The sequence below is a fragment of the Eublepharis macularius genome, chromosome 4 (assembly GCF_028583425.1).
Source record: "Eublepharis macularius isolate TG4126 chromosome 4, MPM_Emac_v1.0, whole genome shotgun sequence".
In the NCBI taxonomy this organism is placed as follows: Eukaryota; Metazoa; Chordata; class Lepidosauria; order Squamata; family Eublepharidae; genus Eublepharis; species Eublepharis macularius.
Window position 1 is genome coordinate 138,723,870 of NC_072793.1, and position 16,027 is coordinate 138,739,896.

At 40.7% G+C, this 16,027-nt stretch overlaps 1 pseudogene; it reads left to right on the forward strand.

Moving 5' to 3' along the window:
- The first annotated feature begins 562 nt into the window (after positions 1-562).
- LOC129329461 (U5 spliceosomal RNA) lies at positions 563-672 on the forward strand (annotated as a pseudogene).
- The last annotated feature ends 15,355 nt before the right edge of the window (positions 673-16,027 follow it).

Consider the following 16,027-nt stretch of genomic DNA (forward strand, 5'->3'; position numbering starts at 1 on the left):
AACTATGAAATGAGATCTTGCCTTAATAAAAGTAGACCAAGATAGCCCCAACATCAGGGCTGAAAATATTATGCTATGCTGCAATTTACCCTGATGGGCACAAATATGGTATATTTCTTGCATACATGTATTCTCCTCAGTTTTTCTCCTCTCTTCTCACACAGAACATGATTAAGGAGTTCTGGTTTGAAACAAACTCCCATACACTGCAATACAGACATACAGGTGCTCAGGAGAAGCACTCTTTCTTTATTACCTATTAATCAGGATTCTAAGCTAGGTTTAAACTATGGTTTACAACAATCCTGTCTTAGAGTAAAAAAAAATCCTCTGATTCTCCTGGGACTGCATTGCATTCACTCTGGGATGCCACAAGTTACTTCACACCAGGACTCTATAGTCACACTCTGCTCAAGATGAGTAGGGTAGGAATGTCGAGTGTTCAGGCACAAGGAACCAGCTGTGTTCATGGCTGAGGGGGCAAGTTATTGCTTAACATGATGTCTGTAAGCAGCCTAAGAGGTTAAGAACATCAACAGAACCCTACTGGATCAGACCAACACTACTCTGGTTTTTCTTCAGATCGCATATATCTTTCACCTTTTACTAAAGATTTCCATGGAGAGTACCAGTTCAGGTAGGTAGTAATTTTGGTCTGCAGTTGAACAGCAGGATTTGAGTCCAGTGGCACCTTAGAGACCAACAAGATTTTCAGGGTATAATCTTTTAAGAGTCACAGCTCTCTTCTTCTGATTCAAGGGAGTGTCAGTATCGGTCCAGCTTTCTCTCTTTAACTGTGGCCAGACACAGTTATGGCTCCAGGAAGCTCACAAGAAGGCCATGAAAGTAAGAGCATTGCCAGGTTGTATCCAGGAATTTGTATTTAGAGGCAGACCACCTTGGACCATGACAAAGCAATCGAGGCTGCCAAAAAAATCTGACAAGAAGGTGATTTGCAATGTTCTTTAGCCACCACTGAATTTTCTTCATCCTCTTTGCTTCTCTTGGGTGCACGTCCAAAGTATATTAACTGAAAAGTCAAATGATCCCAACAGTTCCTTAATCAACCCACTACCACAAGAAATTCGCATGGACTTTGGGAGAGCACATTATATTCTTGCAGCCTAAGCATGTTGAAATATTGTCAGTTCAATAATGCAATGCAGCCATTCTTCAGCTAGAGACAAATGGACTTTGACATCTTATTTCAAACTAATAACAAAACAGAGATAACAAAGGTGCTTGATATGGTAGTAGTGCTGATTCACACAGCAGCTACTCATCTACCGAGGACAGCGCTGCCCTTTCCCAAGAACGTGGGTGTCTCTTTTGCTTATACCAAAGACTGATGCTTGTTCATTTCCAGAGGCTCTTTTATTTTTGCAAGGCATTGCCAAGCTGCAGAAATCTGATCTGAACCTGTGCAGCCAACCAGTAAAAGGAAAACTGATCTCAGATATGACTGGAAACAGTTTGATATAACCAGAGATTCTGGAAGCCATTAATACAGGAGATCTGGACCAGAGATTCTGCAATTTTCTTTCCAGAGTCTAAATGTGCTCCCTCCTTAACGAGTATATTTCCAAGACAGAACTGAGTCCTGCTGTTGCTTCCAATGGGATGAAAGGGTCAGTTGAGCCTCATAATCAAGCTTTCCCTGCTTCCTACTGGCAATCATTCCACTGCTACTTATTTTTTCTCTTACTTTTTATCAACCATACTCTGTAATAGACCATCACAAACTGTTCCTTGGGGGACAATTGCAAATATAAAAGAGATTGTGAGATCTATTATGCTATGGAATATAGATCCAGGATCAAAAATAGGCAGGGGAAAGATGTCCGCTCTTTCTTTGACATTGAACACTGTGTGCCCAGGGTAATGATTTGGGGCCAGAACGGAATTTCTCTCCAGGCCAGATTGCTTAGGGATCCTGGAGATTTATTGCCTTCCTCTGGGCATAGAACAGGGGTCCGTGGGGGAGGGGGGGAACCTGTGAATTTCTGCATTGTTCAGGGGGTTGGATGAGATGACCTTTGGGATACATTCCAGCTCTATGTTTCTATGAATCACTGTACCACCACTAAATAGTAAAGAGTCCAGATAGCACCTTTAAGACTAACCAACTTTATTGTAGCATAAGCTTTTGAGAACCACAGCTGTCTTCGTCAGATGCACCACTGCTAAAGTATGCACATTGGCACTAACAATATTACTAGTAGATTGTTAAGAGGTGGTTGGTTGTTAGAGGTTTTTGAATACTTGCTGTGATATTCTTATCATAAGACACATTGTACATTCCCCTCCCCATCCCAACATTACATATGACTCATAGGAGCCAGCCATTCTGCTCATGGTCTCTTGGCACCTTTGTGGCCTGACCAGTCCAGACAGATGTATGCAAAGTACAGATGGGCACGAACCGGGAAAAAAATGAACCACGTGGTTGTGGTTCATCAAATTTTACAAACCACGAACCATGAATTTTCACGAACCTTCCCCTGGTTTGCGAACCGGTTTGTTTGGTTCGTGAAAACATCATATCCAGGTCAGAAATTGTCACTTCCGGGTCAGCAGAAGGTCACTTCTAGGTCAGCAGAAGGTCTGCAGGAAGTCCATCCTCTGTTGCCTAGGAAACTGATTGATCGGCACCAAGCTGTCTGCAGTGACAAACCAAAAAATGAACCAAACAAACTAGCTTAAAGTTTGTGGTGGTTTGTCAGAAATGGGATCTGAAGAACCGCTGGTTCATGAACCACGAACCGGCCTGGTTCGTCATGAATTTTTGTTCATATTTTGGTTCATGCCCAGCTCTAATGTAAAGGTAAGTTGAAAAGGACGTGGTGCTGTCCAAGATATCCAAGTGAACATGGGCAGCACGTTTGGGAAAGTAATAAACCAGCGCTGAAACTAGAACCAAAAAGGGAAGTCGAGATAAGGCAAGCAAACAACAACACTATTTCCCTGAAGGCATCTCATAGACATAGAAACATAGAGCTGGAAGGTACTCCAAAGGTCATCTAGACCAACCCCTTGCACAATGCAGAAAATTCAGAGTTATCTCCCCCCCACCTTCTCCCAGTGACCCCTGCTCTGTGCCCATGAAAGGTAGATGGCAACAGCTAAGCAAAAAGAGAGGGCATATCAATGCTGTCAGTGTGGGACTTTCAAGGGGAAGTGCAGGGTGCCATTGTGCTGTTAGGAGCCTCCAGGAGGGGCATGAAGTTCTTCCAGTATTACAACTGCTCTGCAAACTACAGAGATCATTTCTCCTGGACAAAATGGCACTTTCAGAAGGCAAATTATGACATCACATCCCTGCTGAGCTCCTTTCCCTCCACAAACTACCCTCTCCAGGCACCACACCCAAACCTTCTGTTAGACTCCGCAGGGAAGACCCAAAGCAGTTTGTAGCTTTGCATTCGAAGTATATATTACCATCTAAAGAAACAGAGGGGTAAAAAGACCATTCAGTGAGTCCTTTACTTAACTGGATCACTAAGAAGCAAGAAAGTGCACCAATGATATCACTCTGCACTAGAACTGCAGGGGGAAAGAGTCTGGCCCTTTTGGGTTGCTGCTACGCTGGGTTTGAATCCTCCTAGTCAAACATTCCCCTCACAATAAATCTGTTCAGTGTGCTTAATTCCACATAAGTGTACATACAATTCCAACTTTTATTCTGAAGACAATGGATGCAATACAGTCCATCCAAGGTACCAAATAAACTACTACAGGGCCACTGGGAGTCTGCATAAACTACTCTGAGCTATCTGTAAATAAGCAAAATATGAGCAGAAGAAATGAACAGCTAAGTGCATAAAAATGTTCCTTTCACTATATGCAGAAAGAAATTTGGTGCATACAGTGGCAAACTTCTGTATGCACACATGGCATTTTTCCTTCTCTGGAAAGTGCAGAAAGCTCTTGCATGCATGGGGCTTTAGATCATACTCGGTGGATTTACATGAGAGTTATTTTTACCTTTCCCTTCTGAATACTCTGGATGTACTAGAGATTTGGTTAACACAATGGCCACAGAACAAAGCAACAAAAAAGAACCCTTTTAGTATAATGTCAAACATGTGTCCTACTGAAGGTCAGCCAGATATGCAGTATTTGGCATGTCACGCAATATACAGATATTGTAATGAAACGATGACTACGGATGCTTCTGAAGCAAGCGGCAGTGCTGGCCAAGGCATCTTTATTGCTGAGTAATAAATTCTAGAAAGTCTGTGGCTTTTGACATTTTCTGTGTTTTAATTCAGTCACTTTCAAGCACCAGCAATAAAATGGAGGAGGATCAGGGCTAGCCCTACCACTAAGTTATTGTAGAAAATTTTCAAAGTCAGTGCTTTGCAGGGGACGGTGCTTTTACTGCAGTATCAGATGGAAAGCGTGCTTCATTTTTGGCACTGTTTTAGTACTTACAGTCAGTTTGCTGAGGAAGAACAAAGGGCAATAGAAGATGGAAAAATCTGATTACATTGGAAGTGAAGGGTTGTGCAGCAGGAAAGGGTATACAGTTTCTTTTCAGGCTACACTTTAATGTTAATTCATATTTCTGGTTTTGTTGGTCTCTTTCTCCTTGCCCTCTCCTTGATTCATTCTTATTCATCCATATAGACCAGATTACTGCTGTTCAATGAAGAAGTCAACCAAGCCATTTGCCCCCAATGCCTCCATCTATCCAGCATGAGCTTCAGTTAGTTAGTCTGGCCTTCGATTGAACTGGCATCTTTTCAGAACATCAGCTTTGATTAAATGAAAAGCAGAAATAGAACTGATGCCATCATCATTGACATAAGAATTATCATCATCACCTTCCTCAGACAATCTTCCCCAGAAACTTCATACAAATATTCTTGCCTAGGAGAATGTGGAAATGACACCAGTGCTGCAGTGTGGAGGAGTGTTCTCCAGCATCACATTCTTAAAACAACAATATCACCATAAAATAGTGCCTCCAATTTAAAAACCAAACAGATAATCCAGAAGTATGCAATGGTCAATGTTTTTGAAAGCCACCAACAGATCCAACAATGCAGAAAGGCTGCAAATAATGCACCTATCTGATCCTTAGAAAATCTGCAGATATCATGTGCCTGTAGCATACAGGAAGGATTTTATTCTCACAAAAAGTCCCATTTGGGCACATCGGTGATTAAAAAAAGCAGTGGATTGGATCTACAGGTAATGTTTCACCAGCATAACAGCACTCATGCCTTGGGCACTTCTGCAAATAAAAGATGAGCAGTTTTTATTAGTTCTTTCTTCTACCTGCAGACCCCTGCTTTGTCCTTCATCTTGTTTGTGAGGGTTTTCTGACTCCTAGGAATAGAATTTCAAGAGTTTCAGTACGGACATGAGAGTAGGGTTTCCAAGTCCAGGCTGGGAAATTCCTGGAGATTTTGGAGGTGGAGCCTGGAAAGAGTAGAGTTTGGGGAGGGGCCTCAATGGGGTATAATGCTGTAGAGTCTACCCTCCAAAGCAGCCATTTTCTCCAGCGGAACTGATCTCTGTGGCCTGGAGATCAATTGTAATTCTGGGAGATCTCCAGCCACATCTGGAGGCTGGCAACCCTACGTGAGAGGTAGAAAAGTACTATTGCATCAACTTATTGTACTTCTTTGTACCCTACTTTTCACTCCAATGGGGACCTAAAGTGGCTTACAGCATTCACCCGTTCTTCATTTTTTCCTCACCTCATCCCTATAAGGTATATAGGTCAAGAGCACGTGACTGGCCCAAGGTCACCCAGCAAGTTTCGATGGTAGATTTGAGATCTGAACCTTGGTCTCCCACTGAAGCAACTACACCAAGCTACATTCTTCTTTCCAGTCACAGTACTTTGGACCCAACCCATCGTTAAAGAAACTGCAGTCTCAGGGCAAGAACTCCATTTTGGTCTAGGTACCAAAGCTAAGGCAACAACTTGATTACTGAGCTTGCCCAGATCTTGATCTTACCAACTGGAAAATATTCAATTACTTAAAGCATGTTTTCAATATTTGAAGGAGAGGAAGAATCTCAGCATATTTTCAGATAAAGGAAGACGCATGTGCAAAATAAAATCAATTTCCCATGGAACAAAAGTCTCTAGAAACACATAATTGAGGGCTGTACTTTTTCAGAAAAAGCAGTCATGTTTACTTCCAGTGAAATGCCTAACTTGAAACACAAATGATCAGTGTTCCTTCTGGGGCCTACACAAAAGCATTATTAGATTAAGTTGTGCAGGAGAAAGAAAAATAGGTAATTGGATTCACATTACTACAGATATGGGAAACAAGTTGTTGTGTGGCTGTGGAATATAACCATATGACTCAGCAGTGCTTGAATAATTTGGAAATCACATGAAATTTCTCCACATTATGTTCCTTGGCCTAGCTGGAAATAGGAAACACACGTTCAGTCTCAGGCTTGGAAAGAGTCCATTTGCAGGGAACAAAATAATGAAGGAACAGAAACAACCATTCTGATTCGCTTTAGCTTCTTGATCTGGTTCAATGAACTCAGCATTTATCACACGATAACACTATGAGGTAGTTTAGACTAATAGATAAGAATTGCCTGAAGCTGCCCAGTCAACTTCATAGCTGAACAGGGATTTGAAACCTAGGTCAAATCTACATTCACCCATTACCCGCATGTTTATCGGATATCTTCCGTTTGCCTCCAATCCACGATTTTTTCCTCTTCGTTCACATTCCTGCTTCCAATCCGTCTTTCTCGCGCGTCCCTCCGGTCACACGGCCACTCGAAAACCGCTTTTTGGGGCGGGACCTTTTTTCCCCGCCCTTTTGAAAAAATTTTTGAGCGCACTTTTCCATTATTTCGATCTTGCCTTATAAAGAAACATCATTGAAGATAATAATGCCTCTCTTTCCCCCACTGACAGCACTGATGGCTCTCTCCCGTTTCTTTTTTGGAAATTTGGAAGCATGTGGGAAGCTTTCGTGGGCATTTCCTATGCAGGACAGTTCAGTGCCTGAATTTTACTGAAGTTTCACTTCCTTGGAGTGTCATTATTTCGATATTTCATAATTTTGATATTACAGTAATATAAAATAAAAAAAATAAAAAACAGTTAAAAAGGAAGTTTCACGAGTCCGTTCTGAGGATGGATTCACCCCAAAATGATTTTTCAAACTACCAGATTTGATTCAGAAACAGCATAATCAATAAATCCAATGCTATAAAGTCAAAAACAGTCTTTTGCAGACTATGGAGCACTTGCAAGTTGAATCAGCCAATAGGAACTCTCGGAACGGCCAGAGAGACAGGAAGGGGGGTAGTTTTTAAAAAAAACACGTAAATTGTGCATTGGCCTGTTCACGGCCACCGTGAAACTCCCGTTGAAAACCTGTGACCACATATTCGGGGGAAATGCGAATGAAATGCGTCTGTTTAATGAGGTAATGTGACCGGCACTCGGGATTGCGTGGGGAATGCGGGGAACATGCGACTTAGAATGAGTAATGTGGATTTGCCCCTAGTTTGTAATAAATATAGTTCAGCATTAAAAATGGAACTCTTATTGTCAAGGAGAAAAGGGAATGGTAAAGTGACAAAACTGAAATAAAATTTCATGTAAACTAATGCTGCAAGTAATTTCAATTCTCTTTTCCTCACATCCTCCATTTTTTATCTCTGATATTCCAGAAGCATTTGTTTTCAGGCTTCCTTTAACTTTTTAACACTAAACAATTATGTATGTTCTATCATTGCGATAAAACTTAGGTCTGGTCTACATATGCCACCTAGAGTTGCCAGTTCTAGGATGGGAAATTCCTGGAGATTTAGAGGGAAAGCCTGGGAAGCGGAGGGGCCTCAGTAGGGTATAATGTCATTGAATGCACCCTCCAAAGCAGCCATTTTCTTCAGGGAAACTGAGATCAGCTGTAATTCTAATTAGGGTTGCCATGTCCTACTTGATAAATTCCTGGAGATTTTGAGGGTGGAGCATGGAAACAGTGGAGTTTAGGGAGGGGAGAGGCCACAATGGTGTATAATACCATAGAGTCTACCCCAGGGTTGTCAGCTCCAGGTTGGAAAATTCCTGGAGATTTTGGTGGGGAGCCTGTAGAAGGTGGGGTTTGGAGAGAGGAGAGATCTCAGCTGGATATAATATCATAAACTCCACTCCATAAACTCTTCAAAGCTGCCATTTTCTCCAAGAGAACTAAACTCTATGGCCTGAAGATTAGTTGTAATTCCAGGAGATCTCCAGCCACCACCTGGATGCTGGCAACCCTAGTCTACCCTCCAAAGCAACCATTTTCTCCATTTTCTCCCATTCTGGGAGATCTCCAGTCACCAGCTGCAGGCTGGCAACCCTAATTTTAATAGATTTCCAGGCCTTACCTGAGGTCAGCCACCCTACCACTGAATACAGTTGTCAGCCCTTTGAGGTTGTCCCTCAAAATTGGGGGACAGAGGGTTGCTGGCAGACACATTCCTCACACATATGTACTTCAGAGTCCTCGATGATGTCACTTACAGTTTGAAAAACAGAAGTGATGGGGTCTCATTGGGGAAAAAATCAGCCCCAAACATAGCAATTTTGCTATCCAGGTGAATGGAGCTGAGGGTCCAAAGGTGGTGATGGAGATTCTGTGCTGGCATCCTTACTGCTCAAACAGGTGGACAAATTCCAAAGTGGCTGAATGAGCTGTACTATTTCAAACTGTAGTTCAAGAGAGATACATTTTTCATGCTCCCACATGTAAAATGTGGTAAATTAAGAAGTGGGACATCAGGAAGAAAGGTTCTTGCTTTGAACTTCATATGATGGGCTTGTTTTCCATTTATGTGGAATTATGAATGTAGGGGAATTGTAAAAAATGTAATCCCTCACCTGTAGTCAGAAGGAGTATTGTCCATTTTAACACTTCAACAAACTACCCCTTCATCACCACCTCTCCGCACTACATGACTCAGCCCTGCCTTAGGTATCAATTAAAAGGGATAGTAGAAGCACTGTTTTTACAGTATATATGTAGTAGAAATATGTATATACCATTTTCCCCAGGTGCATCGCAATTCATATTTAGTTTAATAAAGTATAAAAATACTGACCAGAAAAAAAGAACTAATATGAGGACACAGTTAAGCTATGAACTCTGGACATACATGAAATCTTGGTGTTCTAATGTTCTCTTTGCTGTCATAGCAAACCTTTCTCCCCTGACCTCCAGAAAATTTTCTATTCATCCTTGATGATGTTCAGACCACACTTAGAGAACTGTTTCATCAACTGTTACCATTAAAGGCCTTGCTGCAATCTTGAAGGATGTAGATCCAAGCTTGGTAGAAAGCCAACCTTCCAAGCAGTGTAGACAGCCTGCCAAGGACATCCAAGTAAAACCAGATGCTGTATTTTGGAAGTGTGCAGAAAGAAAGAAAGAAAGAAAGAAAGAAAGAAAGAAAGAAAGAAAGAAAGAAAGAAAGAAAGAAAGAAAGAAAGAAAGAAAGAAAGAAAGAAAGAAAGAAAGAAAGATGGCTTTTAAAACACTCATCTTCACAGAGAGGATGAAAATTTGATTACACCATTAAAAAGGAGAAAGGACAGTCTTCAAATCAAAGGTGGATGGCAGAAATAAATAGATAAGCAGTAAAAGGAAAATCCCAGTGCATAATGATATAATTGGCATCAGTTGGTTTTACATTTAGTGTATATTTTTAAACTTGTAGAATCAAAGATAGCACCTGTTCAGCACTGAAATCTATCCATCCAACTTAAATCGGAAAATATACCTTTTAACCTAAGAAGAAAACTTGAAACCTGCAGTTACCTAGTACACATTTCCAGAATTTAGTGCCTCTCAGAAGTGACCTGACTATGCATGAAATTATAATATAACTATAGAATACATGAGTTAAAAACCTGATTCTTAAATTGTCATGGCAGCTTGCAACAGAAAAAAAATTGTCATAATAGGAACTTCCATCAATAGAGTTCAACTTTCTCACCTCCTCTTTCTAGCTGCAGCCCCCAAATGCCCCTTGCCTGAAATCCTTCTCCTGGGGGACTAGGATCCCCAGGAACTGAATAAGAGGGAATTGGAGGTTTGCAGAGATGGGAACGAAATGTCTTCATGTTCCTTAGAAAGTGATTTTTGCTTCTCCTACCTTCAAAGGAGCTATACATGATTTAACTTTTATACAGATGCTGTTGCCTTTGGCTTTTTTGATCAATATGACTTCTGTTATTCAGTGACATTACTCAGTCACCAGAGCTCTCACCTGACAGGCTGCATTCCATTACTTCACGCTTCCATAATCTCCTGAAATATAATCCATATAAACCAAGCTCCTGGTTCTTTGTCAGCTCACAGATTCTTTTAAAAACATTTTAAACTTTAAAAAAAGTATCCATCTTCATACTCTTGGAAATAAACCTTATATCTGCTTATTCATATTTGAATTTCCTCTGCATGAACATCCAGATGAACTTTCAAAAGTTTTGAAAAATCAGAATTCTAGATTAAAATGAATACTGTCCTAAATTAGGATTAAGTTGATGTCTGTCTGTCTGTCTGCCTGTCTGCCTGTCTGCCTGTCTGCCTGCCTGTTTTTTATTCTACCCTTCTCCCAAGAAGCTTTGGGTGATGTATATGAGTCTTCCTTTCTTCATTTTATCCTCACAACAGCCCTTGAGGAAAGTGGCCGGCCTAAGCTCAACCAGCAAGTGTCATAGTGAGTAGGAGACAGCGTTGCAAGCCTCCAGGTGGAACCTGGAGTTATCCTGGAATTACAACTGCTCTGCAAACAACAAAGATCGGTTCCCATCAAGAAAATGGCTGCTTTGGAGGATGGACTCTATGGCAACATACCTTGCTGAGGTCCCTCCCCTCACAGAACACTGCCCTCCCCAGGCTCCACACCTAAAATCTTCAAATATTTTCCAATCCTAGTCTATCTCGTCCTCATCCAGCCACTACCCCATACTGGGATAGGTATACTTCTGATAATGAAGACTTTTCTAATAGACTATAATTTTTGCCCAATTGCCCATTTTGTAGTTGAAAATCTGTGTATGTTAGGGTCTATTCATATTTATCACAGGAACTTCTAGTTGGTGTGAGTTTGGAAGCAAGTATTTAGTTTACATCTCTTTCTATATCCTCACAGCATATGTAATTCTCGAAGCAGCAAATACCATATTTATTTAAATGAAGGATCTCCATGATGCAGTAATCTATACACATTTGAAAGCTGGCTAGGAAAGTCCAATGCTCAGTTCAATGTGGTCTTCTAATTGAGGCATCATGTCTTGAAAGGGATGACAGGAAGGCACGGGAGAAGCATATGAACCAAGAATCTTATTACATGACACAATACATGTTACTTCTTGAGATGGAAAGAGGGGCAGAATTGTTTGAGCAAGCCCAAATTCTGTGCTTTGTGCCATTGCTTCTTTACAGAGTTACCATCACATTTCTAATATCATCATTCCACACAGTTAAAAGCATGTGAACAGGCATGTCATCCCCTTTCTAGCTCTGTCTCCAACCATGGTTTGTTCTAGGTGCAAGCCATGCTTCCTTGTTGCTCCTCCTGGATCTATCTGTGGTCTTTGATACAGTAGACCATGCCATCCTGTTGAAGCATTTGGAGGCCAAAGTAGGTATCAGGGGATATCCTGTGTACTGATTCAATTTGTTTCTCATGGAATAAACTCGAAGGGTTGCTGTTGGTAGCTATCGCCAGTATGAAAATTATCTTGTGGGGTTCCACAAGGCACAATTTTATTCCCCATTTTATTCAACCTCTATGTAAAGCTTTCAGGACAAATCATTTGTAGCACTAGCTATAGAATTGGAGGTCATCAATATGAATATGATACCCAACTCTATATCTCGCTATTTAAATCCCCTAATGAAGCAGTAGAGGTACTGAGGTGTTGCCTGACAGCTGTGGTCAAATAGTTGAAAGCAAACAAATTGAAACTGAACCCAAACAAGGCATCAGTGTTACTGGTTGAGAAGGCAGAGATGTTGAAGGACATTACACTCCCCACTTCCGATGGAGTTCAGTTGATTCTTGCAGACTCTGTTAAGAGCCATGGGGTTATTACAGATCTAGAACTGTTGCTAGAAAAGCAAGTACATGCAGCTGCCAAAAAAAAGCTTTCTCCCAACTCAGACTAGCCTGGAAGATAGCCCTCTACCTTGACACAGCTGACTTGGCCCCCTGGATTCACACCATGGTAACATCAAGATTAGACTACTGTAATGGACTCTACATAGGTCTACCTTCAAAGTTGTAGTTGTTCATGAAATTATTGTTTACAGTGGTTGAAAACTACAGCATACGGGCACACTCTTGACAAAGAACATTGAAATGAGACCTTGAGCTAGCATCTCATTGAGCATACGGAGCCAAACAGTCAATATCTTCATGGACCTGTGAAGCAAAACGAAGAAGTTATTTTCATTGCATGGACTGACAATTATTGAGCTTACCTCTTTCAGGACGACTAGGAACGTAGCCAGTGGGAACGGTTCACTCGTGTGTCCTGCAAAAGATAAAAAGAGAAAGAATTAATTGGACTTTGTGGCCACAATAATCTATGTTTTTGAATGTAGTATTATATATTGTATTTATTATTCATGTACATAGGATTTAATGATTCATTTATGTAGGATGATAATGGAAGTCTTTTAATGAATATGGATATTTATTGCACACAAGCACTATACATTATAGATACTGAAATACCAATTCCTTGCTTATTGATTCTTCATTATTCAAGTTTTACCCCCAGAAGGCAGACAAAAAGTCAGCAACATTTAGTCGTCGCCCCCCCCCCCCCAGTTATAGTTTGCACTGATCGGAGAGTTAGTGTGATTGCTTGATAGAAAAGTACTGGTATAATAAAGCTTGGTGGAAATCATATTTTAGCATGTGTATACTGCAGTGAGTCATACACACAGAGAGCAACAGACTCTTTAGCTGTGTGTTTCCTGTGTAACCTATTAACACTTGCTGGGTGACCTTGGGCCAATCATGCACTCTCAGCCTAGCCTACTTCACAGGGTTGTTGTGAAGATGAAATGGAGAAGAGGAGAATGATGCAAACTGCGTTGTAATTGTAATTGTAATGTAATTGTAATGATAAAATGTAATTGTAATCATACAAATGTAATTGTAATATAAATGAAGTGACAAAAAGGTAAACAGAGGGATTCTCTAGAAAACTGTTCCCTCCAGAAATATTAAAGACTTAAATGCCCAATACCTCCTGCATTGTACATAGAAGCACTGTGTTTTCACTGTAAAAAGTTAACTCTCTGGATCTTTCCTTGGATTGCCATAATTATCATTTGCCATAAGCTTTGGTGAAACAGTTATGTATCTCACCAGCAATATCCTGTTGGTTTTATTACCATGCTATTGTTGCCAAGGGTTTCTCAAGTGTGTGGCTCTGGCCAAGACCTGTACCATATACTGAACCCCCCCCCTTCCACCCCAACTAAATATTCTTTTCAGTGTAGCAAAGACTGCAAGCAAAATATAGAGAAAAAACTAGTAACGGGCTTTACAAATGCTCTCTAATGGAAAATGAGTTTAACCGAACATGAAATAAAAGCTGTGGAGGGCTATCTTATTATATCTGTATTACTATAGAAAAGTACAAAAGCACAAAGACTCAACCAAGCAACAATTTTCCCTGCAGCAGAAAACTACTGCACAAAAAAGGACCCTGGGATAAGCATATGGTGCATATTTGTTGGTTCTGCCTCACTCTGATGTTTAGTAGGAAGTTGTTATGTAACCATACAAAGACTTGCTGACCTTCAGATGGATCCCTTCCCCCACTAGACTTTGCATATAAAAGAAAGAAAAATGGGGACAGATTTTTGTGATAGTTTATTTTCCTGGAGCTTCTCTTTATTTGGAACGGAAACCTGCTTTGCTTCGTAATACAAAGCACATTTTTATGAATATAAACTCCATTTGTATCAACACTGCTTGAAAGTTCGATAATGCTTATTACCAGATCAGAAGGTTTATTTGGTGTCACAAGTAAAGGACACAATATATGTTGTCAAATGTTATATCCATCATGTAGAGGTGCTTGAAACAACATTGCCTCCTTAGGACTGCTCTGTGTTATGGCTTGCCATGCATATTCAGTGATTTGTTTCCACACTTCTGGTTTAGTGCAGAATGGTTTAGCTGCCACTGCACTGTGAAAACCCTTGTGTCCCAGGTGACAGGACAAGGAACAGCATTTCAGAAAGTTTTTCGGGTTGCAGCAAGAGAGGGAAGGTGAGAAAGTCATGCTTCATGAAGGTGAAAATTGTTCCACCCACACAAATATTCCATTGTTGGCACATATATTTCAAATATATAGTCAATAAGACTACATGGTAAACATATACACTTGTGGTGTCAAAGAATATTTGAAAATTTGATTTCCCACATCAATTTTTTGTTGGATAAAAGACACAATAGGAGTTGTCGCTGACAGGTAACCACAGATTTCAGATGGCACTTTTAATGTTTGGGTTGCTAAAATCTTCCCAGTAGATAATTTAACAACCAAATTATCAAAATCTGTGAGAAAGGCTTCCTTAAGTGAGCACAACAATTTCTAGAAGAAGAATGTGCTCCTGTACTTGTTGGCCCATGTCTCATGATTAAGTTCTATTAAAAGCTATAGGATTTTGTTACAATTAATATTCCATTTATTTCATTTGGATTTAGTAAGAGCCCCTTTACCTAGGGACTCCATCTTGTCCATGTTGTAAGGAACAATGGGAATCCCATTTCTGCTGTCTTTCTGCTCCATCATGGCTGCGCCTGTAGTTCTTTTTCTTCTTGTATTGCGGTTTACTCATCTGCTGCTTGATGCCTTTAACTTATGGATTACTATGGTTTTTAAATTTTGTATTTTTATTGTGTTTTAAACTTGCAATATTTTGTTGCTGTGAACTGTCCTGAGCCTGTTAGCAGGGAGGGTGATTAAATAAATAAATAAACAGACAGACAAATAAATTCTGAGAATTAAGGTGATGATGGACTTTAAATGCTGCAGCTTCAAGAATTACCAGCCTATCTTTGTTAAACATCATATAGGATAAGAACTGAATGTGAGAGGGTTGTGTGTTTTCACCTCTTCCTCATATCCTTGTTCTGTTTCGTTTTTGAACATCCTTTTTTTTAATGCTCCAAGCCTGATCATTGTAAACATATCACACCTATTTACCAAGGAGCAGAAAAGTGGAGGGCCAGTGGGGGAGCTCACCAACCCTTGAGCAAGATACCTAGAAATTGCAAAGGTATGATAGATCATCTTCATGACAGCTGGTTCAAGCAAAGTAGGAGATGTGGCAACTAGACTGAGCCTTTAAATGGTAATGCAAGTCTGTCTGGCAGCGGACAGTCTCAGATTTGCTGGTGGCAGTGGTTACTACTCAGTTTTATTCTGATACTCCTTGGGAATAAGGGAAGGGGTGTTAACATCAGGTGGAGACTCAGGATAGGCACACGGATTTCTGACCTCCCAGGACCCAAAGGAACAGGGCTGGCAAGTTCATTAATTGCAACATCACATGTAAGGTACTTATTTATTAGAAACACCTTTCCATCTGATTAGATCCTCAGACACTGAAATTATGATTTATGTACCATAGCACAAACTACCTAACCTGCAGTATCAACATACAGTTTAATTTACTAAGAGCTGAAGCACATGATATGAATGACACGTGAACAACATGTGAACAGACTTACTCGTGTCTCCCAGTTGCTTTCCTGTACACTCGCCAGTGCAGCCAGTCCACATTTGATCCCAAGTCCATGCTGGCACGGGTTTCCTCTGCACTCCTCCAAGATGCAGGAATGGTATTCCATCATGCACTGCCAGTTTGTGCACTGCCAGTTTGTGCTTAAACCATCCCCTGTAACCATCCCCTGTAACCATCTCCTGCCCCCTACTGCCTTTCTGTGTGGGAAGAGGGAAGCGGAAGCAAAACATAATCACCACTCTGCAACAGCAACTTGATGATAT